Below are 10383 nucleotides of genomic sequence, written 5' to 3' on the forward strand. Positions count from 1 at the left end.
CCGGTAGATATCATAGGCCGACTAAGATTAGTATCATGCATACGTCATAACAACCAATAAAATAGACAAGTAAGTCAACAACACGCAATTAATAACCCAACAACAAGTCATCTAATGATATTAAGAATCAAGTCACCTAATGATATCAAGAATCAAATCAACGGAAGCAAATAACGGAATAAGTCTACCAACAATAACCATATACATGTTGTACACACCTGCTAACTGATGACATTGCTCAGTAGTCATGACCTGCAGGGGACCAATGGTGTCCATGTACCACCCGTTCCAGATACTCAACGGACCCGAGCCATAAACCATCCGCTCCGGAAAGGACATCGGACGCGGATCCATATCATGTACCACTCATTTTCGGAATGAACCTCGGACCACGAGCTCATAATCTAGGTCACATCCTCACTCCTGGTCAAATGTGCCTTTTCATATATATATATATATATATATATATATATATATATATACATTAGTATTTCTTGTCCACTTGTTACCAATACTCGAATCATCATTTTGTATCCCAATTTCACCGAGAAGATCATATTAACTTCTCACCACAACAACCTCAAACTGTAGGTTCCAACACAATAAATAGTGGCACAAAGCCCACACAGCTACTCAATCAATTGTATATAGGAGTTCGACCACACACACATATCATGTTTGAAGACTAAACATGCTTTCTCCTATCGATTTCACAACACATACAATCAATTAATCAAAGTTTAACTCAAGTAGAACGTAACCTACCTCAACTGTAGAGCTGGAACAATACGAATCACACCCCTACAGCCTTTCCCTTCCGTAAAGCCTCGGAACGCTCAAAGTCTAGCAATTAGAATGCTCAATAAGTCATAATTACCCTAGTCACAAAATCAATTCAAGAACGCCCTTCCCTATAGTCCCATTCCAATGGATGAATGATTTCTAGGTGTAAGACAACCTAACAATTGCCTTAGCAACCACCAATCATCAATTTATAAAGCTATTTAATCAAAACATCAATTACAAGCAGTTTCCATGGTCAAGCTACCATTTTTGTGAAACCCTAAGTCTCAATTCACTTAGTTCGTGACTCCAATGGTTCAATTCTTGATTAAAAGAAGTTAACCCAAGCCATTAGATGATAATAACATGACAACAATCATAACCCATCAACTATAGAAAGTCTATTAGGTTCTAGGGTTACTATATCTAATTCACCATTGTAGACTCATGAAAGGGATAATAAACATGAAGATGATAATATAATGATGGAAGGAATGGTTGAGACTTACCTCTTACGGTTATTCTTGCCCTAGCTTGGAAATTCACCCTAGGTTCTTCTGGGGAACGATTTTGGAGTTTTACGAATAAAGAATTCGGAATTAAGTGTTTAAAAATTGAGATTTTGCGCCCGTCGATCGTTACGGCAGTCAAATCACCGCTGCAGCGGTCTCGCTATAGCGGCCAAGTGCCCGCTATAGTGGACCACAAGAAACCTGGCCTTCGCCATGGCGGGCCTGATCCCGTTATAGCGATACAGTGCCCGCCATAGCGGACACAAAGAAACCCCACTGACCGCTGCGGCGATAAACTCACCGCTGTAGCGGTTCCGCTGCAGCGGTACCACTGAAACAGAAAGCTCGCAATTTTCCCAGTTTTTTAACTCTACCACCCAACATTTCATCTGAGGCCTCACAAACACAAACAAAACATGCACATAGATATAAAAACACCATACAAACTCACCCATGGCCTCGAAATCTCCAACAAAGTTTTAATTTCCTGCGTCACCCCCCGATGGACTCAACACAATCAAACAACAATCACAAACAAGTCAAGTTTTCAGTTCTTAGACTTATACAATTGAGTTTCTATTAGCTCGTTCTACCCTTGGGAAGGTTCTATTTGGTGGGGTGATCGTACATTTTCCATAACGACCGGGAGGGTCGTTACACTAGATACCAATTAAAACACCGTTCGTCCCCGAATGGACAAGGATGAGGAATCTAAGAAAAGTTACCTGACTTGGCGAAAAGCTGAGAATACTTGCTGCACATATCAGATTTTGTTTCCCAAGTAGCTTCCTCCACTAGGCGATTCTTCCACTGAACTTTCAAGGAGGCTATTTCCTTGGACGTCAACTTACGAACATCTGTATCTAAGATAGCAACAGGCTCTTCCTCATATGTCAAGTTCTTATCTAGAAAAATTGAATCCCAATGGATTATGTACGAACCATCGTCGTGGTACCTCTTCAACATCAAAATGTGAAATACCGGATAAACACCTGATAAGCCCGGAGGTAAAGCCAACTCATAAGCTACCTCCCCCATACACTTACGAATCTTAAACGGCCCAATGTACCTCAGGCTAAGCTTGCCCTTCTTTCACAACCTCATCACACCCTTCATGGGTGAGACCTTCAACAATACTTGTTCTCCCTCTTCAAACCCCTGTTGGACACAATGGAGACAGGAACCCCATGTAGTTTAACCACCTCATGAATGTAGATCTAAGCTAATTTCTCCTCATCATAAGTTATCCGCACTGGAATAAAGTGGGCAGACTTAGTCAACCTATCAACAATAAGCCAGATAGAACCAAACTTCCCCAACGGCTTCGGTAGACCAACTACTAAATCCATTGCTATTCTTTCCCACTTCTACTCAGGAATGGGCATCCTTTTAAGTGTACCCCCAGGTTTCTGATGTTCATACTTTACTTGTTGGCAATTCAGACACTGATCAACAAACTCCACTATATCACGCTTCATCCTAGTCCACTAGTAGCGTTGTCGCAAATCGCGATACATCTTAGTAGAGCCAGGATGAATAGAGTACCTCGAACTGTGAGCCTCTGTCAGAATGGTCTTAATCAAATCACCCACACGTGGCACGCAAACTCCTCCCTTAATCCGTAACACCTCCTCTTCATCAATCACGGCCTCTTTGGCCTCACCACGCAACACCTTGTCATGAATTTTACACAGCATAGCATCCTCAAACTGCTTAGCCTTAATCTACTCCAGAAATGATGACCAAGCCTCAACACAAGCCAACACCCTGCCCGTGTTAGAAATATCTAGCCTCATAAAACGGTTAGACAGAGTCTGAACCTCTCTAGCTAACGGACGCTTCAAAGAGATCAAACGAGTCAGACTTCCCATACTAGCCGACTTCCTGCTCAACGCGTCAGCCACCACATTTGCTTTACCAAGATGATACAGAATGGTGATGTCATAATCTTTCAACAGTTCCATCCATCTCTGCTGCCTAGAGGTCAGATCCTTCTGATTGAACACATGCTGCAAACTGCGGTGGTCAGTGTACACCTCACAATGGACACCATACAAGTAGTGCCTCCATATTTTTAACGCGAACACCACTGTTGCCAGTTCTAAGTCATGAGTAAGATAGTTCTTCTTATGCACTTTAGACTGCCGAGAAGCATAAGAAATCACTTTCTTTTCCTACATCAAAACAGCACCTAAACCACAACGTGAAGCATCACAATAAACAATAAAATCCTTACCCTCCACGGGCAATGCTAGAATAGGCACTGTAGTCAACAATGTATTAAGCTTTTGAAAGGTCTCCTCACACTCGTCGGACCATCAAAACGGTACCTCTTTCTGAGTCAAACGAGTCAAATGAAAAGTAATTGAGGTGAACCGTTTCACAAACCGCCGATAATAGCTAGCCAGAGCCAAGAAACTATGAATTTCGGTCACTGATGTGGGCCAAGCCCATTCCCTAACTGCCTGAATTTTCTGTGGATCCACCATAATACCTTCTTTCGAAATTAAATACCCCAAAAAAAATATAGAAGACAACCAGAATTCACACTTGGAGAATTTAACATACAACCTCTTCTCCCGCAATACCCCAAAATCAATCCTCAAATGTTTCTCATGCTCCTCCTTACTTCTAGAGAACACCAGGATATCATCAATGAACACTATTACAAAGGAGTCTAGAAAGGGCTCAAAAACACTGTTCATCAAATCCATGAACACAGCTGGGGCATTTGTAAGCCCAAAAGACATAACCAAGAACTCATAATGTCCATACCTGGTCCTGAAAGCTTTCTTAGGAACATCCTCTGTCCGAATCTTTAACTGGTAATACCTTGACCTTAAGTCAATTTTAGAGAACATAGAAGCTCCTTGTAACTGATCAAACAAGTCACCAATATGGGGGATGTGATACTTGTTTCGGATAGTCACCTTAGTCAGCTGATGGTAATCAATACACATATGCATAAACCCGTCCTTCTTCTTAACAAACAACACAGGAGCACCCAAGAAGAGGCACTCGGGTGAATAAACCCCTTACTCAAAAGATCTTGCAACTATTCTTTCAATTTCCTGAGTTCTGTTGGCGCCATCCTATAAGGCGGAATAACGATAGAATGAGTCCCTGAGTCTAAATCAATCCAAAAATCAATGTCACGGTCAGGTGGTATACCTGGAAAGTCCACGGGGAACATATCCACAAAGTCGTGTACCACTGGAACCGAATCAATAGATGGGGTATCTGCACTGGTATCACGGATATGTGCCAAATAAGCTAGACAAGCCTTCTTCACTAGCTTCCTAGCACAAACAAAGGATATGACCTTCTTAGGGAGGGGACTAAGGTTACCCTTCCACTCAAGTCTAGGTGCCCCAGGCATAGCTAAGGTAACGGTTTTAGACTGACAATCAAGAATGACATAATGCGGGGACAACCAACTCATGCCCAAAATGACATTGAAATCTACCATATCTAGGATCATCAAATCTACCCAAGTACTATATCCCATAAATGTAATCACACAAGAAGGGTAGACTCTATCTACCACCACCGAATCCCCAACCGGAGTAGATACATAAATAGGGGCATCAAGAATACCCCACATCATATCCAAACTCACAGCAAAATATGAAGACACATATGAAAAAGTAGAACCCGGATCAAATAAAACAAAACCCATCCGGTCATAAACAGAGATAGTACCCGTGATGACAACATCGGATGTCTTAGCCTCGAGTCTACCTGGGAAAGCGTACAAATGTCTGCGCGCTCCTGTAGCCTGTGAACCACTGCGATTACCCGATCCAATCTAAGCCATGCCCCTACCAGGATACTGTCTGCCTCTGTCTGCCTGAGGACCGCCTCGGTTAGGCTGAGCGCCACCCCTACCCCCATTGTGGCCGCCCCGCCCTGTCAGTACACGGTCCTTACCTCCTCTATCTGGTGCAATCATGCTCCTCACTAGTCATCACTGGCCCTGCAACTGGTCTCGAAAAAACCTCAAAACCCAGAACTTTATCCAAGCGAGGTGCCACGGCTGTGGAATGCTGAACTCCTAGGGCCTGAACTCTATTCGAACCTGGGGCTGCTATCCCGGTGCCCCTACCTGCTGGAACGGCCGGCATATCCCCGATCTGTGCTGACCTATGCAACTAATTCAGCACTAACGCCATCGCATCTGGTATACCAGGAGCAGCTGCAGCCCCTGGTGGAACTGGTACTGCCATTGGCTGGGCTGGTGCGACTACATCTCCCGCAGCTTCATTAGGAGCCACCGGAGGCACAAGATCAATTGTTGGGACTCCTCCCCCAGCCGATGCCGCCCTTCTACCTGCTTTTCAGCCTCCGACTCTGCCTCTGGCTGCTGCCGCGCGTGTGCTCACCATCCGCGAGAGAATGAAGGATAGTCAGATACCAATTTGAATCATCCAGATACTAATTGGAATCAAGTAGCATGAAAGAAAGAAAGAAAGAAAAGAGAATTCTGCTAGTGTCCAGTAGCTTCTCGAAGATAAGTACAGACATCTCTGTACCGATCCGCAAGACTGTACTAGACATGTCCTTGTACGATGAGATCGATGAACCTAAAGCTCTGATACTAACTCTGTCACGACCCAACCCGCCATGACTGGCACCCACACTAACTCCTAGTGGGCGAATCAACACGTAAGCCATCTATTCATTCAAGTCCATTTTTATATAAACCGTTCTAATCAGTTATTAATCAATCAAGCATAAGATAGATCAAATTAAGTCATGCCATACAATAATGGAGTAAATGCGGAAGTCCTAACTATTACAAATCCCAAAATTCGAAAGTCACCATACAAGGACTCTAATCTAAAACATGTCTAAGGAATGTAAGCTTTCTAAATAACCAACGATGTCCGGAATAGAAATAGACATCACAAAAGAAGATCTTCGGGCAGCCTGGCATGGAGAGAAGCTCACTCTAAATCTGTCAGCAAATGACCTCAACGCTAGACATGAGGTTCGGTAGCAGTCTCTGGATCACAATCTGCACTCAAAAGAATGCAGCAAGGTAGTATCAGTACAAACACAATGTACCAGTAGATATCATAGGCCGACCAAGATTAGTATCATGCATACGTCATAACAACCAATAAAATAGACAAGCTAGTTAATAACACGTAATTTATAACCCAACAATAAGTCAACCAAGGATATTAAGAATCAAGTCACAAAATGATATCAAGAATCAAATCAACGGAAGCAAACAACGGAACAAGTCTACCAACAATAACCATATACATGTTGTACATACATGCTAACTGATGTCACTGCTCAGTAGTCAAGACCTGCAGAGAACCCATGGTGTCCATGTACCACTTGATTTGGATACTCAGCGGACTCAAGCCATAAATCCTCCGCTCCGAAAAGAACCTCGAACATGGATCCACATCAAGTACCACTAATTTTCGAAATAAACCTCGGACCACGAGCTCATAATCTAGGTCACATCCTCACTCCCGGTCAAATGTGCCTTTTCATATATATATACATTAGTATTTCTTGTCCTCTTATTTTCAATACTCAAATCGTCATTTTGTATCCCAATTTCACCAAGAAGATCATATTAACTTCTCACCATAACAACCTCAAACTGTAGGTTTCAACACAATAAATAGTGGCACGAAGCCCACACAGTCACCCAATCAATTGCATATAGGAGTTCAACCACACACACATCATGTTTGAAGACTAGACATGCTTTCTCCTATCAATTTCACAACACATACAATCAACTATTCAAAGTCTAACTCAAGTAAACCATAACCTACCTCAACTGTAGAGCTGCAATAATGCGAATCACTCCGCTACAGCCTTTCCCTTCCGTAAAGCCTCGAAACGCTCAAAGTCTAGCAATTAGAATGCTCAATAAGTCATAATTACTCTAGTCACAAAATCAATTCAAGAACGCCCTTCCCTTAGCCCCATTCCAATGGATGAATGATTTCTAGGTGTAAGACAACCTAACAATTGCCTTAGCAACCACCAATCATCAATTTATAAAGCTATTTAATCAAAACATCAATTACAAGCAGTTTCCATGGTCAAGCTACCATTTTTGTCAAACCCTAAGTCTCAATTCACTTAGTTCGTGACTCCAATGGTTCAATTCTTGATTAAAAGAAGTTAACCCAAGCCATTAGATGATAATCCCATGACAACAATCATAACCCATCAACTATAGAAGGTCTATTAGGTTCTAGGGTTACTATTTCTAATTCACCATTGTAGACCTATGAAAGGGATAATAAACATGAAGATGATAACGTAATGATGGAAGGAATGGTTGAGACTTACCTCTTAAGGTTATTCTTGCCCTAGCTTGGAAATTCACCCTAGGTTCTTCTGGGGAATGATTTTGGAGTTTTACGAATAAAGAATTCGGAATTAAGTGTTTAAAAATTGAGATTCTGACCTGGTTGACCGCTGCAACAGTCTCCCTATAGCGGCCAAGTGCCCCCTATAGCGGACCACAAGAAACTTGGCCTCTGCCATGGCTGGCCTGATCCCGCTTTAGTGACATCATTATGGTGGTCCAGTGCCCGCCATAGCGGACACAAAGAAACCCCGCTGACCGCTGCAGCGACAAACTCACCACTGTAGCGGTTCCACCGCAGCGGTACCACTAATAGTAAGCTCGCAATTTTCCCAGTTGTTTAACTCTACCACCCAACATTTTATCCGAGGCCTCACAAACACAAACAAAACATGCACATAGACATAAAAACACCATACGAACTCACTCGTAGCCTCGGAATCCCCAACGGAGTTCTATTTTCCTACATCACCCCCCCCCCCCCGATGGACTCAACACAATCAAACAACAATCACAAACAAGTCAGGTTTTCAGTTCTTAGACTTATACAATCGAGTTTCTAGTAGCTCGTTCTATCCTTATGAAGGTTCTATTTGGTGGTGTGATCCTATATTTTCCATAACGACCGGGAGGGTCATTGCACTAATCATCAATTCCATACTCAATGAAGCTAATCCAATCAATAAATCAAGGTTTAGTAGCCTAAAGCTCAAATTTGAGTCAACTCTTTTTCGCTTAAAGCTCAAATTTCCCAAAAAGTTACCCAAATCAAATCCAGACACCTCGGGAAGCATGTCAACAGTCCCCCTCAGGTCACATATGAGCTACACAATCTTGGAGAAGGGCCAAAAGTGCCAAAAAGACTATAACGACCAAACGGGTCGTTCCATCATATACTAATTAAACAATCGCTCGTCCTCAATCGAAGAAAGAGAGTATGAAGAATAACGGCAACCTAGGAATTATTATCAAAATCAGCATGAAGCCTCTACGACATGAAGCATACCACAACCACAACTCGCTCACCTCATCAGTCAACACTTCCTTAACTTAGTCAAGGACCCTATTTTCCATGTAACTATACTCGAAATGCTCTCATAACTGATTCCTGAATAAAATAGTCGCTTTTATCTTAACTTTCTGATTTGACATAGTCATGCATCTAAAGCTATCAATAGGTCTCACATAACTCCCTCGAAACTGCATAACCCTCATACATAAACACAAACATAGCCCACTCTGAACTAGTAGAATACTTTTATTCTGCAAACCTTTCCTTCGCTCTTGCTAAAGCTGTTTTTCGCACCGCAATTTCTTAGAAACACATAAACTCCATACACCATAAACCTGAAACCATGACTTACTCTCGCCCAAAAGAATCCTTGATTCATCTAATTTCTCCACGCAATTCCATCAAAACTGATCTTACTGACAGCTAACTTGGCTAGTTTTAAGTCTTCTTAAACGTTCAAATCACAATATCGAAACTATACCACTGAATATCTCATCCAGCAAAGTCCGTCGGAACCCAACTGATCACTATAAAGACCTCTCTCACAAAAGTTCCTCCTCGAATCTATACTAAGCTCATTGTATACCATTATTCTATTCAAGTGACTGTTCTCAGAAAATATCATCAAATCCACGAGAAAACCCTGACAAAGCTCGGTAAATCTGTCATACCTCAAATCTGAGCTGAAACTCATCGAATCCTTAAATATCTTCCTAGAAATATAATCATAGACCTTTAAGCTTAACTCGAACAATGCTGACCTGAATGAATGCATAACTCTCAAATATCACCAATAGTCATTAGAACTGACACAGAATTTCGAAACCAATCACAGTCATACCACGCAATAACAAATCCTATCTATCACCCTCGACTCCACAAGTTGAGTCTAGTCCAAGTTATCACCTTAGTACCGAAGAACTATACCTTATGATTTCAATCTTTATGTTTCTCAACCTTTACCCGATACGCAAATCCGATACAGACCCAAACATTTTTACGCAAAACCTGAAGCCTCATATAATAATCATTTAACCATCAAACCTCTCATTATATCACCTTGATATGCCGTAATTTTTTGAAAGTATCTAATCTTACAACTGTCGCTCTAAATCTCACGCGATTACTCCCAAGTCCTTAACATCCAAAATCGCTTACCCGAACTGTCTAGACAATACTACTTGCAATCATACTATATTACCACGAGTAGGGTCCCACCTCAAAAATATAACTCTAGTCCTCACATGATAGGGATTCCACAAATCTTTCTCTTAAAGCACACTAACTCATCCACTGTAGAAAGTTACGAACCTTTCCAACCGTGTACAACCAAGCCACTTCTCATAAACCTCAATATGTCGATCCACTGAAATATGCTTATCACTGGTTACCGATCACGAACCTCACCGAATTTTCCTCATCTCACTTAGTCCATTACTGTAGACTTCCTTCTTTAAGCTCACACAACGATCACATCTCATCTGAATATACAAGGCAATGACACCACAATCTAAATAGACTCCAGTAATCCCAAGATGTATTTCATTCTTACCGACTCTCTATCACGATACCTTTTATCGACTTGTCAATTCCCAATTTCTAATCAATTCACGATCATCGATACCGCAATCAATCCACGAATCTACTCAATCGAATACTGCATGAACATAAGTCTCGTAAACAAGTTGAATCACACTTGAAGACAAGATCGTATTCACACACTCTGCACA

This window comes from Lycium barbarum, chromosome 8 (genome assembly GCF_019175385.1).
Source record: "Lycium barbarum isolate Lr01 chromosome 8, ASM1917538v2, whole genome shotgun sequence".
Lineage (NCBI taxonomy): Eukaryota > Viridiplantae > Streptophyta > Magnoliopsida > Solanales > Solanaceae > Lycium > Lycium barbarum.